This window comes from Serinus canaria, chromosome 3, assembly GCF_022539315.1.
Source record: "Serinus canaria isolate serCan28SL12 chromosome 3, serCan2020, whole genome shotgun sequence".
NCBI classification, from domain to species: domain Eukaryota; kingdom Metazoa; phylum Chordata; class Aves; order Passeriformes; family Fringillidae; genus Serinus; species Serinus canaria.
The window spans coordinates 15,316,938-15,343,220 of NC_066316.1; the positions used below are offsets into that span (position 1 = coordinate 15,316,938).

The window sequence follows — 26,283 nt, forward strand, 5'->3', positions numbered from 1 at the left end:
ATGGATCCCTTCCTTGCCTTCCTCCCTAAAAAGTCCTGTTAAGAGTCAGAAAATCACAAGCTATCCCTATTTTCCCTCTTTCTTTTAGTAAGTATGGACATTCTAGGAATGCCACATGATGACCAGGATTTAAGAAAACTACTGATGGTGGGATTTTCATCTTTTTTTTTTTTGGCAGGGGGAGGTGCACTGTTGTGTTCTCAGCTGCAGTTTACATCCTTCACAACGTTCAAAAACCACTGCATGTTCAGAAAGTACAAAGCACCTGGTCTGTGGGAGGGGGATAGAGGAGAAACCACACATCTCTAGCCACTTATTAAAAACTCTGGCTAGTGCTTAGAATCATCAGCTTTTAAATTATACAACGCATCACATATAACAGCCCAATGACTGAGCACAGGCACGAAGCACAACATTCAAAAATGCACAACCCAAATCCCTTAAAGAATACACTGGTTGATTCCATCTGGCGTAGAAAAAGTGTGATTTTAGTGTGCCAAGGGGGGAATTTTAAGATGGCTGCTGCTTGTTGGCTGCTATGGATAGGTCTCTGCTGGAGGTAGAAGAGCTTCTTTAGGAACCTTGCTATCACTGGTGGCAAGTATCTTCTGGAACACAAGCAGAGATATAGCAGGTTTTAGTGGCCAGCTGATTCCAGCATCTCTTCATCAAATCACCTGACGTGGCTCCGTCACATGGCAATTGAATTGCAAACCAATTACCATTCTAGAAATAGAATGTTTGACTTACACAACTGCAAGAACCAGGGTTACAGTTCCAGGCTGGATTTTTGTCTCTGGAATATGTGAACTGGCTCAGTGTGCACGTGTGTGTACTGTGTGTTCGTGTGCACATGCAACCATCAAAAGTTTACACAAGAGCAAATCACATTTGCTTCCTAATGCACAATGAACACACGGGCTGAAGCAACTCCACATTCAAACCTAGCCCCAAATGGGTGGTTGTATTTTAAAGTCCTCAGCAGTGGGTTCAAACCTGAGCTTGCAGTTATAGCCTTTTCTTGTTTAGAAAATAGATATCACTGCTGACAAATCCAGACACCTTCTGAATCTTCAGAAAAGAATAAAAAATTGACAAGGTGAAGTATCCTAGAGCAACTGTCCCACTGTTTCCCAGCTCTCACTCATCAGATTAAATACTACAGCGATTTCGGTGGGACCAGTACACTTTAAAAGATGTAGTCTCTCTGTCTTTTTCTCTCTCTCGCTGAATGATATTTCTGCCCACATGCACTGACACATACCGTGTCTAACAAGGCTGTGATTCATTTTCAGTTCTAGTCATGCTCACAAGTGATGCAGTGCACTAGCTGTGCCTTCAGGATCTGCGTAATTTAGCTTCATTTTCTCTGCCCCCACCCTGCATTAAGTGAAGTTCCAACAAAGCCAAGTCATCACCCACCAACTCCCCCTCCCACCTGCTTGGGGGATGTATACAGCAGGAATCTGAATAATAATAATAATAATAAAATTAAATTAGTTTTTTTAGAAAGAGAGAGGAGGGGATGAGAGCTTGAGAAATATCATGAATTGTTAGAAAGCTTTCTAACAGTGAATAATGTGAGTGAATAATGATAATGGGATGTATACTACCAGATCACTGAAGCAGCTGTATCAGTCCTGAATCATCTCCCCATACACATTAAAAGCAGCACTGTGTCTTGCATCGTGAACATCCTGCAAATTCATGCTAAAGAGTGATTGACATTAAACCTGAATCCCTGATTGATGAAGGCAAACACCTCCTCAGCCTCTCCCACAGAAGCTCGTGGTGACCATTTGCTGGTCCCCTGCCCCCTGCAGCCACTGTGACCAAGCGCAAATGTCAGCGGGAGCCGTCAGCACAGCCGACTGCAAACCTCCTGCACCCAGTGGCCACCATCCATCACGAATTACAGACGGTGGTTTTGTGATACAAATTACAAGCTGCTTCTGAGCTAAACTCCATGTATTTGAGGCATGAGGCCAAGCTCGAACAAAGTGAAAGACAGGCTTTTTATTTGGTAAATCTCATTATCTTGCTGGCATTCAAAATTCATCTCAGACAGAGAAATGCATCACAAAGTAGTTCTCTAGTTACTTGGAAGAGTCAAGATGCTTTAACATGTAAGTTAAAAGACGTTTACACACCCACCACACTAACATTTCTAGCTCTCCTCCACCTTCAACCTGGAACTATGTTTTCATGGAATAGAAAACTTGATTTTCTAAAGAAAAACAAGTAAATCACATTCCTTCAGCAAAGATCTCTAGACAAAAGCAAGTCACTGATGACTCCTTCAAGCAGATCTTAGTGATCTGCATGATTTCCTTAATCCCTAACCAATGACACAGGATAAAAGGGATTAGCAGCAAAAGCTAGAAGGTACTTCAGCATTGCCGGTGTAATACTGCGAGGGTCACTGTCACCACAGAGTTACAGTGAACTTAATGGACACATATCACCTTTCTTCCTTTATGTGAAACATCTACACGGTGGGAGCTTTGCATAAGTCAGGTACAGCCTCCCAGCCTAAGCAGCCTCTCCTGCTGCTGACCCTCATTCATGACCAACATCAGCAAGCCAGAGTAGGGATCAAATTCTCTAGTTGCTGTAGAGGTCCATCTTCTTCTCTTCCTCACTCCCCAGGTGCTGACTCAGTTTGACCGTGCAGCTCACCAGCCTGCTTGTTGGCATGTCCTCACTTCAGGTCCTGTAAAGAAAGAATCCAAGAGCACAGCAGAATTTTGAGCTACCCAAGGCTTGTCCAAGCCTAATGGCTGGGAGAGGTGGAGTTCATCTCTCTGCCCTCCCATCAACATCCTCTTTTCTGCCAGGATGAGTCTGGGCTGATCAGGAGCAGAAGAAATACATTTCCTCGTGGTCATTTGTTCCTGATCCATTCTCCTCCTCAGAAGCTCCCAACTATTGCAAAGGAATGAAGAAGTGACCACTGCCAGGGAAGGGCTGATCTACATTTCTGATGTGTAACACACATGACTGTGAAGGGACCAGATCATCCCATGAGGCTGGTGTCATGAAGGGCTCTGGGAACACTAAAACATTTGGAGGAGGAGAATTCCCGGTGCTGGATGCTCGTTGGGAGTAACAGGTCAGGCAAGGAAAGCAGCGGACTGTCATTTCAGCAGAAGGGCCACTGCCTCATTTTGCAAATTGAAAAAATGAAGCACAGGGAACCCACGGGTTGGCTTATTGTGGAAATGAAAGTCAAGGCCATGTGTTTTGATTTCCTGAGCTCTCCACACAAGTCCAGCCTTCCTCATCCACGAAGTCATGCTGTAAACATCCTCAGGGCAGGGCCTACACCTCTCATTTGCTTTATGTTTGTGGTTTCCAATCTTCCACAGTTTGCAGATCCCTTCATGCTTTCCAATAGGGCTGTGCATTTAAACCTGCTGACAACAGGCTTGCTTTCCCTGGCTTTCCTGCACATCTTGCACGTAGCTCGTGGATCCTCGTGAGTCTGTTCTTTGTGGCCCTCTGCAGATTCCTATGTGCCCCTCTATTCCTGCCAATCCCTACACACCAGAAGAGCCAGCAGCAGGCATTTTCAAAGTGGCCCTAACTCCGTCTAGCTGTCCTAATTCGAGACAAAAGCACAGAGCTTCCCTGTCATTTCAGCATTTCCCATCTCAAGGTATGGGAGCTGTTGATCTCTCACATGAAAATGCATTATGCTGTCAGCCCAGCCTAAGGGCTGTTATTTAATTTACTTGAGGAGGTAAGTGAAAGCCCCTTCATGCAAATGCTTACAATGTGATCTGGAAAACAGCAGGCGTAATTAGATAAAATGGCAGCAAAGCCCACCAGGGAAATAATGTTAATTCATGAGGATTTTCCTCTCCACCTCCCTCTCAGCAAGGTTTAAAGACAAGGAGGAGAGGAAAAAAATTTAAAGAAAAAACCAGAATGCGCCTCAATGATCTATCAAGTAGGAAAACAGAACAGCAACCAGTGGGGTCATCTAGAAGATGCCTCTGCACGTCACCCCTAGCAGGACTGGCAGCTCATGCTCCCAAGTGATGCAGCACTGAAAGCAAAAATTGCTCTGTCACTGTCATAAGTTGATCTGAGTAGAGACATAACGAGCCATCACCCCTAAACTTCACATCATCTCCTGACCAAGGCCTACCTAGGCCATGGAGATTTGTCACATCACTGCAGACCCCTGCCCCCACTAACAACAACAACAACAGCAGAACTCTTTTGCAAGTCTTGAAAGAAGATCTGGCATTTCCAACCCACTCATAAATTCTTTCCCTCAAAATTATCCAGGAAAGGGTTCTAAGCAAACTGTCACAGCATTGGTGGTAAAGGGGATCACGAGGACACCCCAATGCCAGCACATGTGACACTGATCCAAAGGAGAGAAGCTCTCCCAGTGACCTGAGGAAACCACAGCTCTGTGTTTCTGTTGCTGCTGCCTTCTCCCTCCCACCTAGAAGCCAGCCAGGAAAGCCACCTCCTGATTGCTGACCTGCCACTACCAAAATGGATTCCAATTAGCCAACTCACTCACAGCTATTAGGAAAGAGAGACATTTTTTGTTGTTGAGTAATTACTCCTCATGAAATGGCTTACATCCCTAGTTGATTAGGTCACAACACACTGTGAACAAATTGATGTAACAGAGATATCTTTAACCTGATAAATTAAGGCATACTTTCTCAATATAGAAAGCTTAATTGAAGCCATGCATGGGGTATTTACCAAAGGCATCTAGAAACAGAATAGTAACGTGCACAAACGTTGCAAACAACGGTTGAGATCCAAAGACAGCAGTGCATACACATCCAACTCGCATATTTATTGGAGGGGAAAAAAAAAAAAGGCTAGTTTGTCTGTTTACTGTGAGGATAGCAAATGACTCAAAAGTGAACAGAGTAGTTTGACATCAGCAGTTAAATATGTAAAGGCAAAATTCAGGTGGCACGTATGAAAGAAAGATCTTGTTTGTTTGCCTCCCTATGTATTTTCCCCCATCTATCAGAGGAGAAAACCTTTTTATTTTTTCTAGTCAAGGATTTACTTGCTGAAGCAATTAGAGATACACAAAAAATAGAGAAAGTCTGAATAACCACACAGTAAATGTGCGACAGCGAGGGTTCCCAAAATACAGCCCATTAAGTCCCCCTAGAAGAATCTTGAAACCTGGGTTGTATTGCAAATAAGTTCAATTACATTTTCCCTCCATTCACCAAGTCCCACTTTTTAGTGTTTCTCCACAAATAAAACTTTATCTTCCCAGAGAACAGCAGCTCCTCCACTACTTCTATCAAGTCATCCATTGTAGTACACTGGTTTATTTAAAACCAAACCAAATTGCCCAAGCCCGTAAATACCAACTGCTTCCTGATTTTGGGACTTGCCCATCTATTAAAAAGGAAGCCGTTCACTTTACAGACCGTGGCCCTAATCTTTCAAACAGTTTTGCCTGCGCTTAGCAGGAGCACGCGAGCACTTCGGTTCCAATGTAAGCATTTGCTGAAGTGAGGCCAATGTTTCCTGTTGTAGTTAAAAGAACATTATACAGTGAGGATGGAAAAATATGTCTGCAACACAAAATCAACCCTTCTCTTCCCATTTCAGGGTGAGGGGCTCGGGAAAGCACTCTCAATGTAAATGTATGTGACAAGGACCCGGGTAGAGTGAGTGCCATGAACAGCTTTATACTGCGCTGGCTTTCTAAGTCAGGAAACCAACTGGGTGTCATTTAATCTCCCAGATTAAAATCACTTAGCGAATATTGTATTGTTTCAGTGCTCTTGCTGTCAGCGCAGCGTTGGGGGCCTCGCCAGCGCTCTGCTGCTCGCTAACTCACCACTAATGAAACCTCGCGCAGGAGCAGCTGCCGGAATCTGTGTCAAACTGCATCTGGCACCCATCTATCTTCCAGCCATCTAAATTCACCTCTGAAATCATACAAAAGCAGCCGCAGAGCTCCCTGCAGCCACTCCAACACACCAGGCTTTGTCTCATCAAGCCTGTTAAGCAATTTAAAGCAATTTATTTTTTTTAATTTGCCTTGTGTTTTACAGTGGCAGCTTTCACAAAAGCAGCGAAGAAGTTAAGAAAAAAAAATTAGTGGGGGAGGGAAAAAGTGCCCCCTTTTCTTTTTTATTTTTAAAGGGAAAAAAAAAAGCCTGTCAAGCTCTCAGTAGACTATCATTAAGCCAGTTTTGGCTGAAACTGTATGTTTAGGGGTTTTCCAATGGAGACACTCTGGTGCCTACAACACTCAGACAGGGAGGGGAAGCTTCTATACAATTGTTGAATTGTTGTCATGGCTATTAAATATGCTGTAGCACAAATACCCAACAGGGCTGAAGGTTTGTCATGTATTGGCTCTGGAGAGATTGCAAAAATACTGGTATTAACTAGCAGATAACTGAGTTATATAAACACTGAATAAAAGATTCAGTCAAAAGTTTTAAAAGGTTTATTAACTTCACTCCAAACCCTTCCACACCCCCCACCTCCCAACTGGGGCCTAAAGTACTCTGTAAATGAAAAATATTTTACATTTACTGTAGCATTACTTTGACCAAGTCTCCTCTAACATTTGGGGTAAAACTGTCTCTTCTCTCTTTGTATTTTCTGCAGAGGACAGGAGTTTTGCTCCACTGTCTCGTTAGGCTCATGAGTGGCAGTTTGAGAGAGTGGCACAGTAAAGCCATGACTTGCTGACTAAAACAGGTCAATGAAAAACAGGCTAGTGACTGAAATTGAAACTTCTCATTTCTCTCAAGAAAAGGGTGTATTGTCAAGATAGATTCAAGCATTGTCTGTTAAGCAACTTTCAGAGCAGCAGTGCTCAGCACGGCAGCCCCGCGAGCTCCCTAGCGCAAGAGGAAGGGACAGGGCCCCTGGCACAGCCCCAGCGCCTGACCAGGCCCCGCTGGGACAGAGCCGTCCTCTCCATGCCAGAGCCCAGCCAGCTGTCGGGAAGGAGCATTAAAGAACACCGTGTGCAGAGGGCAGGGGATCTGCTGGGCTCCCCTCCCAGGCTGAAGTTGTCCATCCAGCCAAACAGGTCATGGTCCAGGTCTCAGGGACGTCCAGCCATACGGCATGGAGGACTCCAGGTGAGTGTGCCAGGCCTTCTGTAAGAGCAGTGGTGGGCGAGTTCGGGAGGCATTTCCTAGACTGAACGCTGCAAACTGCGGAAGGAGCAGGAGAAACAGGATCTGTCAACCCATCTAGTTAAGGAGCATTTTCCCCACGCAGATTCATACACATCTCTCCAGGCTATAGGGCCTTAATTTCTTGCCTCAGCCCAAAACAGACTGACTGTATTTTCCATTTCTATGACAATTTGTTCCCAGCATTTCTCAGGAAGAAGCACAACGTACATGTCATATGAAAATGGTCACATGCTCTGCCTCTGCTGCTAATTCCATTGTGCCCATCCGCTGTGCAGCTAACCTTTTGCAGCAACTGAAATCTGAAGAAAAATAGAAGAGTACTTCTTTCCTGTGAGCTTCCCAAAGTAACCACTGCAACAAGAAATCACATTTTTGAGCAAAGGCAGTCCAACTGCTGGCACTGCTGCTCCTCTACCCACTAACTAAAAAGGAGATTTGGATTTGCCCTGCATAGGGTCACTTTATAGGGATGTCCAAAATGCAATCACCAGAGCTAAGAGGCTGAGGGAGTATCCTGGACAGTCCCCTCCAGTCCCCAGTTGAGCTCAACAGCAGGACTGACAACAGCCCCAGGATTGTGGCCACCAGGAAAAGCCACAGACATCGACAATTCATTTTTTACAGGCCAACGGGCTGACCTCTGGCCAGCAGTGGAACAAGTCAGTTTTAAGGCGACAAAGCTCTGTATACCACTATAAATCATCCAAGCCAACCAGTAGAAAATCTGTGCGCTGACCATGTTAGCTAATACCTATTCTTTATTTTTTCCCTGTGTAAACAGAGTACTCTCCCCCATCACCTCCCAAGGCCCATGTGGAGGAATCACAAAGGGTGCTCTCAAATCCTGCTCCCTGAAGAAGCCAGTCCTGCTTGCTGAGTGCTCGCCAACGTCACGCCAAGCGATGATGCAAGCCATGACTGTTGTCCAGGTGGTGGAGTGTGCCCTATTTCTGGGCTACAGAGGTTTGGTTTGGGAGGGATGTGCAATGTCTAGTGATGCAGATGGGAAGAAGAGAAAACTGTAAGTCAGGAATTGATCATATTATATGTATTGAACATGTGTTTTAGAAGGAAGTAAGAGGCCAAAACAAAAGCAGTGCCACAGCCTCAGGATCTTAACATCAATCTGGAGTGGAAGAAGGAGAAGGGATCCCCACTGTAGGAAGCAGAAACGTTTGCTGCTTACAGAACTAACATGTCCCCAAAATCTGGTTTCCTTAACAGTATATGGCATCAAAAGAAGAAATACTTTAAAGACACAAAGGCATTTCACTCCTCTCCTGCCTTCCAACAAGCACATTCATTCAAAAACAGCCTGTCCAGCACCATTGCCAGGTGTCTCAGGTTTTATGCATGAATAAGCTGTCCTGTAACTGGCACAAATATTCATTTACCAATTGTAGTATTTCCTCAGTCATTTAACTCTGACATGATATATGCAACCAAATGAGTTCCGTAGCAACAGGGTAAATTTTCACAGCTAATTCTCTCTTGCAGGATTTTCTTTGGCATTGGGCTGAAGCATCATTGGTTTGCTTGCCACTTGATGATTTTGCCGTATTTTAGAGCAGCTATGCTGACCCAAAAGGACACCAGCACCATCCTACACAAACAAACAGTATTTCAAAATTTACAGCGTTGCCCTCAAGTTGCAGTCCAGAGGGCATCCCACCGAGGTTGTGGAAAAAAGGGAAGCAAATGCACTTGATTTGCTCAATGCACAGCACTCCTTTAATTAAAGGAGACTCTCAGTTGGTCTGTACCTACTTTCCTGACATCTTTGGGGTTTTCCAACCCTCCCAACACCTTCATCCATAGGGAATTCATTGCAGATACCTCTGCTAGTATTTTGTCTGGTATACACAAGCCGAATAGAAATGTGGTGGGTTTGTATTATGTGGCATGTGCAGACTGCCTATCCAGAAAACAAACAAAACCTCTCCAAAATACCCCATTCTCTCTATTGATTACAAAAAACTCCCCAGTTCCAATATCCAGGAACTCCTAGAAGAGCAGGCAAGCCTTGGTGCCTACATCCCTTAAATATAATTTGAGGGGAATTATTGTTTCAATAATAAAGGGAAGCTTTTTTTTTCATAGGGGAAACCAGAAAACCAAACAGAGCTTCTTTATATCAGGTGCTGTGTTCATGTAATGAGTTTTTCTGTGGTGTAATAGTTTTCAAAACAGGGCAGCCAAGAATTGCTTTTTTCAGTTATCTATAAATCAGGGCTGGAAAGAAAAGAAACAGTTCCAGAGTGTGGTATGCATCAGTCTGAGCAATCACTCCAGCATCATCAGGTAAACAGCTACACAGCATCATTAGCAACACAAAAAAAAAAAAAAAAAAAAAAAAAAAAAGGCCATCTACAAATCAGAGCACAGGAAAAAAAAAAGCTTAGAACTTTGCCAGATGACCACTTATCTGTTTGAAGACAGGGGAACAGGAGCTACCTCAAATTGTAGGGGTTGCCAGAAGAAGGCACAGAGATCAGAGCATGGAGCTGACAGAGTAAGGGGGGAAGCCCTGAATTGAGAGGAAAATAGGAACTAGAAACTGGGCAGAGGGCTTGCAGGCAAATATGAAATAAAACAGTTATATATCTAGACACAGCTGCAAATTGACACAGAAAGAGCTCCAAAGCAAGGAGGTGGGGAGGGAAAGGCAATGGCATGAGGGAGATCTAGACCTGATTACGGCAGAAAATGGTTTGGGTGCTTTTTTTTTTTTTCTTTCTACACATTCATCTGGATAAAAATAATAAGGACTGAAGTGTGAGTCCAAGAGACCAGGGATGGGAAAATGTATCACACTAGAAGCAAAAGATGATCCAGTTTGGACAAGAGGTTTAAGCAGAAGAAAATCAAGAGGAAGAAGGAAGCCTGGAAACTTGTGTAGAGAAGATAGCAGCAGGATTTAGCAACCATAAGGAATAGGAAGGGGGGATGGGTAAGGAGAGGGGAGTTAAAAACAACAGAGTTGCAGCTATGTTTCATGGCACTAATTCAGCAAAGAAACAGCCTCAGATGGATGTAAACAATGGACTATTCATTAGGGGTTTTATTCCCTGCAACCCAGCAAACTATTGTCTGCAAGTTTTAAATACTCCCTTCACACACACACAAACTAAATTACAGAAAATGTGAAACATCAGATAATCTCAACGACGTGTCTCAAAATCACTGCCCTCAAGCATGCACTATGCTTGGCAGCCTCTTCTTCCAACCATCTGCCAGCACGTGGAGGAAAATAAATAATTAACACACATCTGGGGTCAGACCGTGAGCTACAGCACCCAGCCTGAAACTCATGCCTGAGTAAAGGACAGGCAGTGACTAACAGCTCATGTGGACTGAGCTCTGGGGAGCCTTTCCAAGCTGTCCCACCCTAAGCATCCTGTCCACCTTGCTATGGGAACCTCCCACACTGACAGAAGATGATGTGTGCTTCTATCCCACTCCATCTATCTGACACAGCAGCTGAACAAGCAATTCGAAGTCTGGGGCTACATTTTCACTTGCAGAAGGTTTAAAGTTTCTCCTGCTGCCACTGTTACAGTAAGGGACAGCTTGGATAGGTAGAAAATATGTTTGACGTCTGGTTTTGCTCATTTGAGCTTCATCTGTTACAGCTCTGCAGTAATACCCTTTCCTGAGCACCAGGGTACACAGCAGGGCATGCAGGTGTTATATAAATATCCTTGTCTTATTCTCAAAGGTGATTTGCCTCTTTGGACTGCCCCAGAGCAAGCCTCCAGTCCACAGACCCTCAGAGGGAAGGGGATTGTGCTTCCCAGGAAAGGGCTAGCAACCACGGGAGGCATTTGTAAGGGCAAGATGGAAGAAGAGGCAGATAACTTGGGCTTTCTTTTTCCTCATCCATTGAAGGCATCTGCATAAAGGACCTTCCATAGTGTGTCCTTCCTGTGTTCATAGGCAAAGGCTCAAAGGACCTACCCAGCCTGCAGATCTGCAGAGCACAGGCTGTACATCCTCACTCAGCATCTCTCATGACTGGTAGGATGTGACCTGTCTTTCAGGAATCTGGAGGACTGCAGGGAGAAGCTCCTGACAAGAGCTGTCTCACAGCTTTTCTTCCTCTTGCCCAGGTCCAAAGGTACATTAGCACAGTGACTCTACTCGGTGTTACATCACATTGCTCCCACCAGGAATTACACAAATGTAAGGAGACCTTGGACTCCCTTCAGGTTCTCACCCAACTTCTTCAAACTCCAACTGCTTGCACTGAAGTTCTGTGATGAGCGATAAAATCACAGAATCTTTTGAGCTGGAAGGGACTCACAAGGATTGTCAAGTCCAACTCCTGGCCCTGCACAGGACCATCCCCACAAGTCACACCATGAGAAGGGATGAGTCTTTTCTTACCCTTAGTTTTGGGCATATGGGCAACAACAAAGCACCTAATTTTGTTTTGGCTGTTCTCTAGAAGTGCTGTGTGTTCCACTGAGCAGCAGCGGAAGCACGCAAACAACACACAGCCCACACAGGAAAAAGCCTGCCTGGAAAAGTGGCAGGAAGGGAAGAACTTGACAGTTTTAATTCAGTATGTGTCTTTCACATTGCATGGACTCTCTTTGTTCATGCAACACGGTACACAAGCAGCACACACAACAAATCACTGTCCATCAAACTGGGAAAAATAAAGACAGAAAATACAGATTCATTTATGGTTCCCCTCTGATCTCAGCATTTAGGTTTTACAGAGTATCTCAGTATAGCAAACACACACTGACAACTACTACAGTTTAGGGACACCTTCACAACTGCCACATGGGCAGCAAGAAGCAAAATCCTTGTGTACAACACTGAAATTTCCCCTTTCCAGCTCTCTGAAAAGCCCCCAGGGCTGCCTCCAAAGGCAGCCTTTGGGTTATAGGAGACAAGTCTCAGAGCTTCTGCAGCTCTGTATCTGTTTTAATTTTAACCTAAACTTTCAGTGGGAAAGAAGACAATTTCTACTTCTTTTTACTGCAAGGATAGCTAACAAAATGCGAACTGAAGGTTGGGCAGAAAAACTGAGGAAGCACAGAGAGCGGGTGCTGTAAGTCACGTGTGGTCTCCAGCATATGGATAACAGTCACACTTAAATAAGGAAATCAAACGTCGTCCACTACCACCCTGTCCAAAATTATTCTCTCTACTGATTCCCAAGAATATGCAGCTTCAAAAACTGAGTGCCTGCTTGCAGGAACAGGCAGACAGTAGAAAACACACACAGGGAAATAACTGGAGTTTGTTCTGCTCCTCTTTCACCTGAAGTCCTTTTTATTACGCGCTTTTCACTTAGCTGTATAAGCAAAGGAAGCAGGAGAGGAAGAGGGCAGAGGGAGGAGGGAAGGGGGAAATACGGCATTTCCCATCAGCTCTACCAAAGGAAAGGCATGGTGGAGAAACAGAAGAGCTGGCTGCAGATCATTCCCAGCCAGGCAAGTGCAAATGAGCAACAAAAACGACTAACACATGGAGATCAGCAAAAGGAAAACCAGCACACAGGGGAAAGACCAAGAGAATGCATAGGAAAGGAAAAGAGGATGTGAGAAGGTTCTTCTGGTGGGACTACAGAAGAAACAGTCAAACACACACCACCACTCTAAGAATCAAACAGAAGCAGCTGAAGGTTTGAAGAAAGCAACCTAACACAGAGAAGAGGTTCTGCCTGAGGAAAAAAAAAATATGGTCTTGAAAACCCCAATAAGAAAAGAAATGCTAGATAGGAGGTGATAACAAGAAGGTAAAAAAAAAAAAGAATACAGGGGTTTGGCTTTCTTTTACACACTGCAATCTTCACTCGAGTTCATGTCTAACCTGGAAAGTATCAAATCTCAATTTCAGCAAAAAAGATCCAAGCTTGAATTAGTCAGCCCATAAAGGATATTTAGTCACCACCTCTAATCAGCCTCCTATCACAACCAAGGACATGCCAAATATCTGAAGTAGACTACGTTTAAAAACTAAAACAGTACCAGAAATAGTAACAATTCCTGGCTGAGTCACATTTTAAGCTACACACATTACCCATTCAAAGGATTTTTTTAATTTGAACATTGTTATTGTTGAAACTTGTTGGTTTGCCTTATTTTGGTAGTTCAGATGAGTAGGAACAACATTTCCTGTACTATGGACGAGATGCTTTTTGATCGTTACGGGGTTTTTCCTTCCTCCTGTTTCCAGCCTTCAAACACCTCTATTGAAGGGAACTTTCCTTGCAGACAGTGTCTTTCCCAAGGACAGACCTGGAAAAAAGATGACTTCCCTTAGAGTTTTAACAGAGACATGGAGGCTCATGAAAATGTTTGCTTGGGTGTATGCACTGTGTGAGCCAATGAAGCTGCAACCAAATGTCTTCACTCTTTCTCCTGTAACTTGATACCTGGCTTTAGCAATCCCTCCAGCTCTTGAATTTGGAATGGAAAATATTAGAGCTCTGTTGCACAGCAAAGGTTTAGAGACAGGGGAAGAAAAAAAAATATAGGACATACTAGGGCTACTTGCAAATGGTATTTAGTTTACACTGGACCTAAACACCTGACAACACCACATGCAGGCTCTGTGTACCCACATGTACCTATGGGCACCCACGCTGCAAAGCACTGCCCATCCATGTCAGAGCTGGTGGTTTGAAGACTGACCCCAAACCAAGCCTAAAGCCTGATTTCTAAAGCAATTCCCTTTACTTTGTACCTCTGTGCTCCAACGGCTCTGGGTGCAAATAATGGCATTTGAAAGCAAACAGCTATTGCTGAGGGAGCAAGATATTAAAAACTCCAGTAGCTGTTTTTGTGCATAACTGCAGTTTGTCGTGAAAGTAAAACAGGATGCTGGGCTGAAAGCTTTATGAAAATGGTGTCCATAATCATCACACTCATTTCCAAGTCCTTTGAAAAATATTTTTAAAGCATCTGTCTAGTTATATCTCTTGTTACATGCTCTCAGCCACAAACTGGCACATTCCAAATCCTGATACAGAGCACAGGAACCCTTCCCCAAACACGAGCTCTCTCAGCACTCTCTGTTATCCCTGGCCTTCCCAGACTGCTCTCGTGCAGCAGGGAAGAGTACAGTGCGCTTGCAGGCTCACCAGGAAAAACCTTTCCCTGAGCATTGTGGCTCAGCCATTTCAGTGACACAATTACAGCACTTGCCAAGGAGCTTGCATCATGTAACATGCTGCGAGGCTTTTCACAGCAACGCGGCTCGCGAGCTTCCCTTCGGGGGCCCATCCCCGAACACCCTGCTGCAAAATGCTGCAGCTCCCAGCCCCCGCAGCTTCTCCCACCTCCACAGGAACAGCAGCAGGGATCCTGCCCCTCGTTTTGCTCCTTCAGTCCTGCGGAGCTCAGTTTAACGCTGCCTTCCAGTGTTTACAGGGAAGGATGACTGTCACCTTCAGAGTATGACCAGTTATCCTTCCCAGCAAGAAGGTTTTGATGTAAACCAGGTGGGGAAGTGACAGAGAACCAGCAAAAAGCACTTTTGCAGTGTTCTCAGGACTATGAATTTGTGGTACTGCTGTTTGTTTGACAGAGGTAAAATTTTAGTGAAGCAGGATTAAATACTGTCAGTGGAATCATATGATGCTAATGGCAGGTAGTGCTGAAGATCCAGGTGGAGACAAAGCTTAACTTTGCCTTCTTCTTCTGATTTACAGATTGGTGACAAGATTTCTAAAACAACAGGCTATAGCCATGCCATGCCATGTATCAATAAAGCTGGAGCTTTGCTGGGATCGTGAGGAACGAGCGATGTGCGCTGCGAACTAAAAGAGTACAAAAACCCAGCAAATTAAGCAGTTTGTTCCTGAGCTGAGGTTTGTAGAGATCTGATGAGCTGCAGGATATTGGCTCTCCATCTTGCTTCCAGCTGCTTCTACAGATGTCCAGGCTCCTCACTGCCAAGAAGAGCTAGGAGGCTAGTGAAAGCAGCTGGAAGAGAAGGAGGGGGAGGAGGAGTCAGGCTTGCACCCTCTGGGGAGGGCCCAAAGAGGAGGAGAAGGGAAGCAGGCACATGCTCTACAACTCTGGCTGAAGGTGCTGACTGCTGGGAAAAGGCGAAATGTCCATGGAGAAGGGAATAAGGAACTTCAGAGTATTTTTTCTTTATTTCTTTTTTTTTTTTTTTCTTTATTTAAAGGAAGCTAGGGAAGAAAATTAGGTCATTGAGTAGCATCTTTGCAAGAATGTGGGAGCAAGGAGGGCAGAGATTCAAGAAAGAACCAACAAGGACAGGAAGGGAGTCAGAGAATCGTAGAGAAATAAAAGTGATCAAACATTAGTGGTGTATGCAAGAGCAAGAGAATCACTGAGCAGATGGGAGGAGGGAAGAAGAAATGATTAATAGGGAGTGTGAGGTCCTTCCCCCTCCCTCAAGCAGGACTAATCACATGGAAGACAGCTAAAATCTTACTTCCTAATATTGCTTTGCTGCGGTAGCTGCTACATGATGGAGGAGAGCAAGCCTATCCCAAGACAGAAATCTCCCTAAAAGATGAGAACAAACCCCTCAGGACAACACAACCACAATGTTTTGGCTGCTGGTGCTAAAGGGACATCTGTCAGGATGGATCTGTCGCATCCTGAGAGCTGATACCTGGCGCTCCTGCAGGACCACCAAGCCCCACAGTGAGTCTAAAGCCGCATTCCTGCTTTCACCCTGGTCACCTCTCCTCCAACCTTAGAGAGAAAAACGACTGGCCCTTCCATGCAAGCCAAATGTGTATGTTCAACTTCCCTACAACAGCAGCCAAAAAATCTCATTGCCTGACATCAGAGCACACCTCTGACCAAGCACTTGTGGGGTCCCACCTGGATACGAAGGCGCTGCCTCCTCAGCACAAAGGCACAGGGTGAGCTTTGCTATGATGGCATTGACCAGAGGTGCAGGTCAGCTCGGCAGCTGCCCCACTCTCTTCGACTCACTGGGCCAGAGCCAGCTCTCCTGCAATGGGAAGCACAGGCTCCCTTCCCCACCATGTGTTTCTCAGGCTCGGCCATCACAAAGCAGGAGAGAAGGAAGGGCCATTGCCACAGAAACAGTTCCAGATAAATACATTTGCTAAAAAGAGGCTCCCGTGGATTTCTGGTGACAGCCTGTCACCGGGACTGCTCTGCACAAAGCTTCCACAAGACTCAAGTACACAGTCCTCTTCCTGAAATATATGCTAAACAGCTTATTCTTTCCCACATTTTACAGGTGCTAACATGTTCATCCATCCCCTCACTTTTTTCTTCCACGGACTGAGCAACCCCAATACTTTCATGCTATTTTCCTCCTTTTTATTTTTTTTTTTTTGACCCACTTTTGAGTTGTTTTGCTGTTTTTAAAGGCTGTGAGCAGAAAATTGGTTCAAGACTCCAGCTGAGACCTCACCAAGCTGAGCTGACTGGAAGGATCACTGTACCCTCTTGGTTATAAACCTCAGCTTGCCTTTTTCACAACTGTATGAGACTGGTGACTCACAGTCAGCCTGGAATCCACCATCAACTCCATTCCCCCCTCTGCAGAACTGCTGCTCAGCCAGCCATCTCCCATTCTGGGTCTGGGCAGCCCATTATTCCCACCTAAGTTAACAACTTTGTGATTGTCCTTTTCTGAATAACCTCTTATTTTTTCCAAGTGATTTCTCCACTTGGTCAAGATTTTAAATTCTAATCCTGTTCTGAAGAAAACTCAGAGCTCCTCCCATGTCAGTATCATTTGCAAGTGTAATCAGCACCGACAGCAGAAAAATCCCCACTGTGTGTCACTTCTGGGGAGGACACTCAGGAATTGACCACCGTAGACACAAACTGGTCCTAGAGCATTTGTGACATTGTACCCCACAATGTCCAGTCCCTGGAATTTCCCTGGGAGTAACCTGAGAGTCACAATAAAGTATGAAAGACAAAGTTGTTAGGGATGTCATGCAAATATGCTCTGCTCGTGATGGAGCACTGTGCTCTGCCACAGGACATAATAAAAATAATTCAGATCAAGTGCCATGCTGCAATTTAACCCAGCGTAAAGGAGATGACTGAAGCCGATTAAAAAAAAAAATGTGCAAAAGCCTCAGCAAGGCAAAAGAAAAGGAGCATTTGCCTGCTCATGATGGTGGAGCATCCAGCAGAACTGTGATGTCTCCTGCAAGAAACAGACAGGTTCCCCTAAAAACTTTCACCAGCAAGTATCACTCTTTCTATTGTATTCATCATAGCGATTTCAGTCCACACAAGACATCATTTCCACCAGACATTGTTTCTCTCCAGGGCTTTGACACTACACTATGATGGCAAATATCTCCAGACTGATACAAAGTGAGCAAAAATTCAACTGTGGCTAAAGGCGAGGAGGCAGAGATAGGCAGAAGGGGTGGCTGTGTTTGCCTCAGACAACTGACCTGGAAAAAAGGGCTTGAAGACATTTCACACCCAAGTTCTGGTCACCATATATAGCTCATGGGCAATATGGAAGAAGGGCACTTTGATCCCAAGCAGTGTTTTTGGGCAGCAAATTGCAGCTGTCCTACAGGACACCACTAATTAATCCTGCAGCAAAACATACTGGGCTGTAAATTTCCATCAATTGCCCACTGTTTAAAGAAATTAGTTTTCTTTAGAAGAGGAGCATGCTGTTATAAACACACCTAATTCCATCTGATCCCTCCGCCATTTATGCAGGTGGAAAGACTTTTGACTTTTGACATTGGGAAAAGCAATGCTCAAAATCTGACATGTCCATTTACTCCCAGTGCTGACACAAAAGACAAAAAAAGTACAAAACCTGGTCTGTGTTTGCTGTTTGAGATTTGAATCAGTAGCAAATGGGACAAGCCCAAATGCCAGGAGTTTGAGGAAATCTTGGATACTAGGGACCTCCAGCAGAAAAATATCTAGTCATAATGCCAGTGGGGACTCCAATACTTTCCTCATTAATAAAAAGCTTTTTTTAGTAGGGCATATGGCAGTAAAATTGCCAAGAGGTTGTTCATAATCACAGCACTGCAAACCTTTGCTTTGGTCAGTTTTAGCTCCAGAATGACCAACTCCAACCTCTGAGGCCAGATGGTGTAAGCACTGATAAACTAAACAGTACCCATGGTGTTCTGAAAGATGATGATAGTGATAGTCTAGAAAGGCATACCAAAGAGACCACTGAAGGAAATGAGAATGTATTTTACTTATTCCTTTATGCCAGATAATTTCAAAATTGCTGCAGGAGACTGCAGTAGAGACAAATTTAAAGTTTTTGTTTGTTTATTTATTTCTGTTTAGGGTAGAGCAAACTCATCAAATGAAGGCAACAGAGTACAGGGGCCAGGGGAGAGAAGAGAAGAAAAAATAAAGGACTCCAATACTCTCCCTCATTTTTTGAGGATTTCTTTCCTAAGCTTGACAAAGCTTTGTAGCTTTTCATGCTCCGCACACTGTATGACTCTCCCGGCCAGAAAGATTTACTGCGTTTGGAAGTCCAGGGTGGAGTGCTCCAGCAGAACCGGACCAGCGCTACAGCCGGTTCTAAAGTGATGTCAGGAAATGGGTGGGGGCAGGGAAGGGGAGCATAGCGAATGACATAGCCCACAATCAGGAAACTCACTTGGCAAGATTTGTGGAAAACCGGAGATATACAGGAGTAAAGCCCCATAAAGCAGTGCTCCGGCTGCTCCCACCGCTAATCTGCTCCCGTTATCGGAGCTCAAAGAAAAGAGGACACTTGCCAGCTCCGGAGAGTCGGGAGCGGTGCCAGCTGACGAGGCGCTGCGATCGGCAGCCGCCTGGCTCTGGGTGAGGTCTGCTATCATGTGATGAGCACTTGATAGCGAGGCAACGGAGGAAAGCACCCACTCCAGAGAACACCTACGTCTAGCTACCCAGTAAAGGTAAGAAGGATGCAGGAGGAAGGGAAGAAAAAAAAGCATCCTGTAGCTGTAAGGTAGCTACAGCAGATAACTATGACAGAGGTAGCTCGCCCAGAGATGGCGAGGGCCCGGAGACTTCACAGCGGCACTCAGGCAAGACCAGCCCAAGCCAGAGGCAGCTGCAGTGCTACACCACTTTCAGGGGAAAATGTAGCAAGACAGAGGTGAAATAGCGAAGCCTTTAACACCTGCAGACAGGCCAGCAAATCCCCGAAACCCACCCCCCCCCCCCCGAAGAGACAGAGGAATCACCCAGGTGGGTCTGGTTCACGGAGTTTGGGGCTCTCAGGTAGCCAGCATGACTCCCCCAGATGGTGTGTGGGTAACGGGGGCTGAAGGGATCAGGGAGCCCTGGGAAGGAGAGGGCTGGATGTGGCACAATGCTCCTAGGATGTGCTGCAGCAACTTGCAGAGGAGTGTGACTTTCTTGTTCCTACACTGAGGAGTTACCTAGAGACAAACAGCCTCAAGTACAGGAGCTCTCAGGATGGGAATACAACCACTACAGCTCCAGGACAGCAATGCTGTTGCTGCTGTCCTCCTCTTGAACCCAGAGATTAATGGGGATTCGGCTCTGCACACACATCCATGTCTGGACACACAGCCCTGTGCCAGGCATCTTACAAGCTAAACAGAAATGTCAGAGGAATGGGAAAAGGAAATGCAATCCTCAGGAATTAAACAGCAAATGCAAGAGAGCAAAGGGAATGTTTACAGGCTGGGCACTCAGCTCAGGTCTCCTGATTTGTCTTCCCATCCCACACACCCCCTGCTCTCCCTCTCCTGTATTCCAGTCCACTGGAAGATACTTGTTTAGGGGGAATTTATAAAAAATTATTCTGCAAAGCACTTATGCTACTGAATAGGTTAAGTACTAATCAAAAAGTTTTTCCCTCTGAAGAAACAAGTAAACCCAAAAGCAACACAAGGCAGCTTCAGAAGCCAAAAAAGGGTGTTAGCATAGCATACTAATGACAAATGCAGAGCAGCAGAGATAAGATAGATGTTGATATAACATAGACAAGAAATAAAGCAAACACATCCAAACCCAAGCTAATTCAAAGGAATGAAAGTCTTGGGAGTTACCAATATTCTCTCATATTTTATGTGGTCATAAAACTCTAGGTACCAAACAATCAAAATCAGGCCTTCTATTTAAGAGCACCTTGGCCTGGAAAGACAGCTCTGTGGGCATCAGATGGCTTTTGGTGAGGAAACAGGAGCATGAGATGCATAAACAGCTCTGCACCACACTCAGAGACTCAAAGGGACAAGTTAGTATATCTGAGAGCTCAGCAAGGTTAGAAGCAAGAGGATCACAAATGGAAATTTCACCTATAGCAGGACTAACTTTTCACCAAGGCCCATATGTAAAAGGAACAAAAAAAGCCTCAAAGACTACACATGCCTTCGAGCATCCTACTCAGTATGCAAAAATGTTCTATTTTACATGCACAGTATCCCCAAAAACTGGATGTTTTTTCATTACTTCGTTTCACTACCAGGTAGTTATTCACTGAAAACACAGGGCTGAACCTCCTTACATTATTCAACTAAGCAAAATAAATTTAAAAAATAAAATAATAATAAAAAAGCTTCCTTCCTCCATTATGCCCACACAGAGAACCATAAGATTACTTTCCATAGCTAGTTTTTGTCATACACTTATACAGATATGCACATCTAAGAAATGAAGGCCAAATTAACATTTAAGTGCAGGTACTTTTTGACAGAAATTTCCCCTTCCAAACCAGCCATCCAGCATGCTCACAGGACAACCCAGTCCTGCACATTCATGACAGATATCACTGATGGTTTGGCAATCTAATGTCAGGCAGGCAGGTGATTTAAAACCACATATCTGACTCTCCAAGAGATAGAAAACACTTGGATATGCTTACTGAAAACACAACTAATGCTGAGATTGTATTCTTTTTGAGACTGTTTCATTAGGCTATGAGTCACACATGCTGCAACAACTCACAGTGAAGTTTGGAGAGAACCAAGCTCTATTTACAACTGCAAGATGGTGGGGTATGGTCCCCTTGGCTTAGAGGAATCTGTTTTTCCCACTGATGAAAAGAAGTCAAAATTAGAGGCACAAAACCAATCAATTGTGGCTGTCTGAGTGGTATTTGGAAAGCTACTGCGAACACTATAAGCTAACACTCCCTGTGTACACTGTCTCTGCCCTGCAAAACCAGTACAGTCACTACCTGAAACTAGAATCACCAGTTTGGTTTAATTTTTATGTCTAGTTATTGGAAATTCTCTCCCTCTTTAGGTGTCTGTGCTCCTGCTTAATTACCCCAAGTCTTTGCCTCTGGGCAGTGGCAACTCCTGTAGTCACACACCAATATCTTCTGTTATGGGAAGGAAAACATCTTCTACCCCCTTTAGACACCATGCCTAAACCCTTTTTAAAAAAGGGTCAGCAGGTGACACTGACTCCATCACAGTCAGTAGCAGCTGATTTTTCAGGGCCAAGATTCCATGCCAACTGTTCAGCTGACATCCCAAAAACATTATCGTCTCCATGGAGCAATTAGCATGTTTTAGAAGCTGGTGGCTTCAAAAACTGCACGAACTTCAGCAGCATTAGAAGTACCAGACTTTCTTTTTGCCTTGCTTTGCAGTTTAAGTTGTCTTCAAATCTGAAAGCAAATCTCAGTTTTTCGTGGTTTAGATTTGAAATCATGCACAGATGCTGAATTTTGTGACATTTATGCCTAACTTCTATGTCAGGCTCCTTTCAAATCACTGCTGAAATCAGTCCATTAAAAAATTTTATTTAAAAAAAAACCTGAAATCAAGCAGATCTTTGACCAGTTTCTGGAACAGAAAGAGGAAAACAGAAGAGAAAGTGGTTTTGGTATATACAACCAACCAAGCCCAAAGCTTTGAGAAGAGCATGTGCTTCTAGAAGGAACAGGTCACTTAAAGTATTTCTGTGCTCATGTATACCTAAACACAAAAAGTCACTTTACACTTGGAGTTTTACCCCAAAATCAGCCCTCCTAAACCCATCAGCACTGTCTGATCATAGCGAAGTAAAAAATTCGACCTGTTAGGCAACATCAAATCAACTGAAAAAAAGCTGAAATGTGAATTCACTGTCAGAGAGTGGCAGCTCAAAGGACTAGACAAACTGCACACCAAAGCTCAAGCTGAAATAACAAAAATCCAAAGACATCCTCTTCTCCTTGGAACCTCTACACACAGAGCTTCCCTTCACTGAATTCAGTGGTAATTTGTGCCACTACAAGCTTTTTGGTATATCACCCACCAGAAGTCTTGCTAACAGTATAAAAATCCTCAGCAACCATGACAAGAAAAAAATTCAAGGCTTGAGCTCCTTGGATCCCCCCAGAATGGGGTCACTTCAATTTAAGGCTGAATGACCCAGTCAGAAACCTGTAAGGGTATGCTGACCATATTTATGTCCACACAGATTAAGAAGAATGCTTTGTTAATGGCTTAGTTAAGGGGTTTTGGCCTTTCTTTTTCATCACACAGTTTTCAAAAAACTATTAAACATGCTGTACCAGTAACAGATGAAAAAAGAAATGCATGAATATTTTGGCTTCAGCATTCATTAGGAACACATAGAGCAGTATAAGGCTTCCTGCTCATTGATACCATCAGTGTCAGACCTTACACTTCCATGCCTACAGCCATACCCCCTTTAGCTGTGATCTAGACAGTTCCTGCAAGGCAAGCAGGGTCAGGTTGGGTTAATACGCAAAGGAGAGGCCCCGGGGAAAGATCCAAGTGCTGCAGATACTAGAGCTAGTAGTGATGTAGCAGCACTGCTCTGCTCTCTCACAGACTGCCTACCCCCAGGGAAGCTGCTGTGCAGATCTGCTGCATGGTACCTCACAGCCTCACAGCTCTGAGCAGATACTGGAGGAGACATGCACGCCCTTACACAACACACACAGCTCCACTTTCAAAGCTGATACCACATTATCCATAGAGGAGAGGATAAAGCAGAGCACCCTGCACCTCACTCTGCACACCCCATGCCTTGGCTCACTGGCTGCTCTATAACTAAACCTGCAGTAAGGAAAGTTGAAGCAAAGAACGAGAAAGCTTTTGTAACTCAGGAGTGAAAAAACCAGCCAACAACCAACAGCCTGCACTCTGCAGAGAAATGAAACTTCCCAGCCAGCCAACTGCTAAACTCTCATGTCTTCATCAGCTCCTGTTTTGGGTTAAGTTCTTGAACGTTTCTACAGGACATAGTGAAATTCTCCCACTTTTCATGCCAATGCCTTGTGTGCTGACATGCTGACACACAGCTGCCATGTCCTACCCTGCACCAGGCTGTGGCAGAGGAGAGAGGAACAGTTCCCCTCTACAAGTATCCATAGGGCAAAGTGTGTTAGGGTCTCTGTCACTGAGTCCATTAGAAGTATGCACTCTTGAGTTATTTTTGTTAGTGTTATTAATGTTGCATGGGGGAAAGGTGCCTGGAAAGCACCAAAACTTCTCTTCAGCATTTGTGAACAAGCCCCAAAATCCTTTGGGAGAAGTTTACAGCAACCCTTAGTCTCAGTTAATAATATGATTTGGTTTATGCCTAGTGTACATGGGGTAATTCCTGCCACCCCTGTCAATTTGGCTTGACTGGAGATGATACAAACTCTGAGAGGGACACGTTTCACAAAAAGCCTTTTTAATCCTTACAACAAAAGGGAACTCTGAGAGTCAGATGAGGAAAATCCCCAGAACTCTCAACTATCGCCCCCGCAGAGTCAAGGTGATTTCAGAGTCACGCAGCTTTAATAATGGGACTTCCTCAGGGACACAGTATTAAACATTTAGAGAAAGCATTTGAAAAGAAACTGTATCATCAACCTGATTTCTCATCTTTTCACTTTCAGCTACTTAGAAGTACTACAAAGTTACTTCTAAATGATGCAGAGCGATGATGCTTGGCATTTTGCAGGGGGCAGGGCTGAGGGGGAGACATACTTAGCTTCTTTCTCATTAGTATTTCCTACAGATAAAGTTCAGATTTTAATTTTTATTGACTGACATCTTTAATTTTTCCATCTACTGGGTTGTTTTTAATATTAAAGAACAGCGCCTTTGATAGAACACTATATGAAAACCAAAAGAACAAAACAAGCCCCAAAACACGGTTTCACTTTCCCCTGGTCTTGCACTAGGTAGTCTTAGAAACTCAGCCTTCTCAAAAACATATATGAAAATGGAGGGGACAGGAAGAGAAAGCAAAAGAAAACCACGGAAGTCCTTTTCTGTTGCAGCTGCCTGCAGGCTCCAGGATCATTGCCACACACACTCTTGGTGTACTCAGAAGGAAGAAACAACTGGATTATTCTATAAGGCTGACTGAAGTATAGGATAGTGTAACTTCAGGCTGCTTTTCGATGTTGTTAGAAGAAAATATCCAGATAAATCATTACAAGAGTCTTCAAAAATTCTCACATCAGGAAACAACACATAAAATAGTCTCAGGAACTCCCTGTCTGAAGCACAGCATCACATTACTGCCAACCTAAGAGCAAGTAGCAAGATCACTGCTTATTATGAGCTGACAAGTCTGAGATAAATTTTACTCTTAGATGCACATAATTTTCCCCATTGACCCCACACATGACATGAAATAGACCAAATCTCCACATATTCTTTTAATTATTTTTTTAATTTGATGAAAAACATTAAAAGTATTCAACCAACCAGTCTCAGGAATATAAACCCTATGCCTTGCTTTAAAAAAGCAAAACCCAAATACTTTTTGTCCATTTTATCCAAAGGGAAAGCTACCCAACTCTGAAGCAAACAATTACAAAATAAAGCAGGGTCTGCATCTGCCTTTACAGATTCTATGTCCCTGTGAAATTATATATATATACACTTTCCCTTCAGGTTGCTCTGGAAAATACTGCCACCACCAAGGAAATGTGACAGTAAAGGGGAAAAAACCACTAAAAACCCCACCGCCTAGTGAAGCACAGAACATTGTTGAAAGGCAGAAAGTTAAAGAATAAATTGTGAAAGAAAAGCATTCTCTGTAAGGTCTAACTTATAGTAACTTTCTAAGTCAAAGCTCACAGAAGATGTTTTCAGATTCACATGTTGATCTGTTTATCCCCCTTGGCTATTTTACTTAAAATAACATTCATTATCCACAAAGAGAAAAAGCCAAGAAGCCTTCTACTTGTGAGAGCTGGGGCCGGAGAAGGCAGGAGGAGCCGGGCAGACCCTGCCAGGTGCACGGAGCCCGTGCCCGGCGATTGCAGGCACAGCTCCGCTGCGTTCACCGCTGGCTCGGCAAAGCCACGCTCCGTGCTTGGCACAGGGTCCTGGCTCCTCTGCACGGCCCTGCCAGAGCCCGGCACAGCAGGAGGAAGCGAGCTTGGGCCAGCAGATGTTACTAACACTTACGCCTGTCATGAACAGAAAGGACAAGAAAAGTCTTGAAGAGGCAGCGACTTGTTTTCTTTGTCAGGAGTTGGGAGATGGGGCTGGGGGAGAGAGCAGGTCGGCACCTCGCAGCATTGCTGCTCGTTCAAAGCTGTCTTTGTCGGCATGCCATGGCTTAACTATTATTGCTACCAAAAAGGAAAATGAAATCATTATTATAATTAAAGCCACTCAGCCATTTCAAATCAACACGTTATTGTAGTAAGGAGAAAACTGACTGTCTTTAGTGGTAGAAACAGACATTTCAGTTGCAAGAACTTTTTTTTAAATGTGTGTTGGGGCATGTTTTTTTGGTTTTTTTAATGTGTTTTTTGTGTTTTTTTCCCCCCAAAATCATGCTATTTTATTTCAGGTGACAAAAAATCCACAAGGAATTTGCACATGTAAAACTGGGGGGCCTCAACAGGGAACAGCAGTACCATGGAGCTGAACAGAGGGCTCTGCACTTTAGCCAACTGTCCAAATAGCACACAAATCCCTGTTCTGCTCAGTGTAGATCCATAAAACTCCAAATTCTCCTGCTCATCAGTCTACCCCACCCTCTGCTCTGGTTTTCTTGATTTCTTCCTCCATGATGGGCTTGCATGGCATTGCCAACAAGAAGAAATCAGTAAATTTCCTGTGCTTGACACCACCCTTAAAATGACCAAACAAGAAGGAGAACCTTTCCAGTCTGATGAAATGTCTGCGGGGAACTTTGGGATCCCTCTGGGTGGGACAGGTCTCACATTCAATGAGACACTAACAAGGGAG

General features: G+C 44.3%; 1 protein-coding gene across 5 annotated transcripts in view; it reads right to left on the reverse strand.

The window, feature by feature from the left end:
* Positions 1 to 26,283, reverse strand: part of SERTAD2 (SERTA domain containing 2) — a 79,217-nt gene that overhangs the window by 30,670 nt on the left and 22,264 nt on the right. Inside the window, exon 2 of one of the 5 annotated variants that reach the window (XR_003945655.2) lies at positions 11,678 to 13,420. The exons of the other annotated variants lie outside the window; for them this stretch is intronic. The gene's annotated coding sequence lies outside the window, so the exon portion shown is untranslated. Of the gene's footprint in view, positions 1 to 11,677; positions 13,421 to 26,283 lie in introns of those variants that run through there. 5 annotated transcript variants of the gene reach the window in all.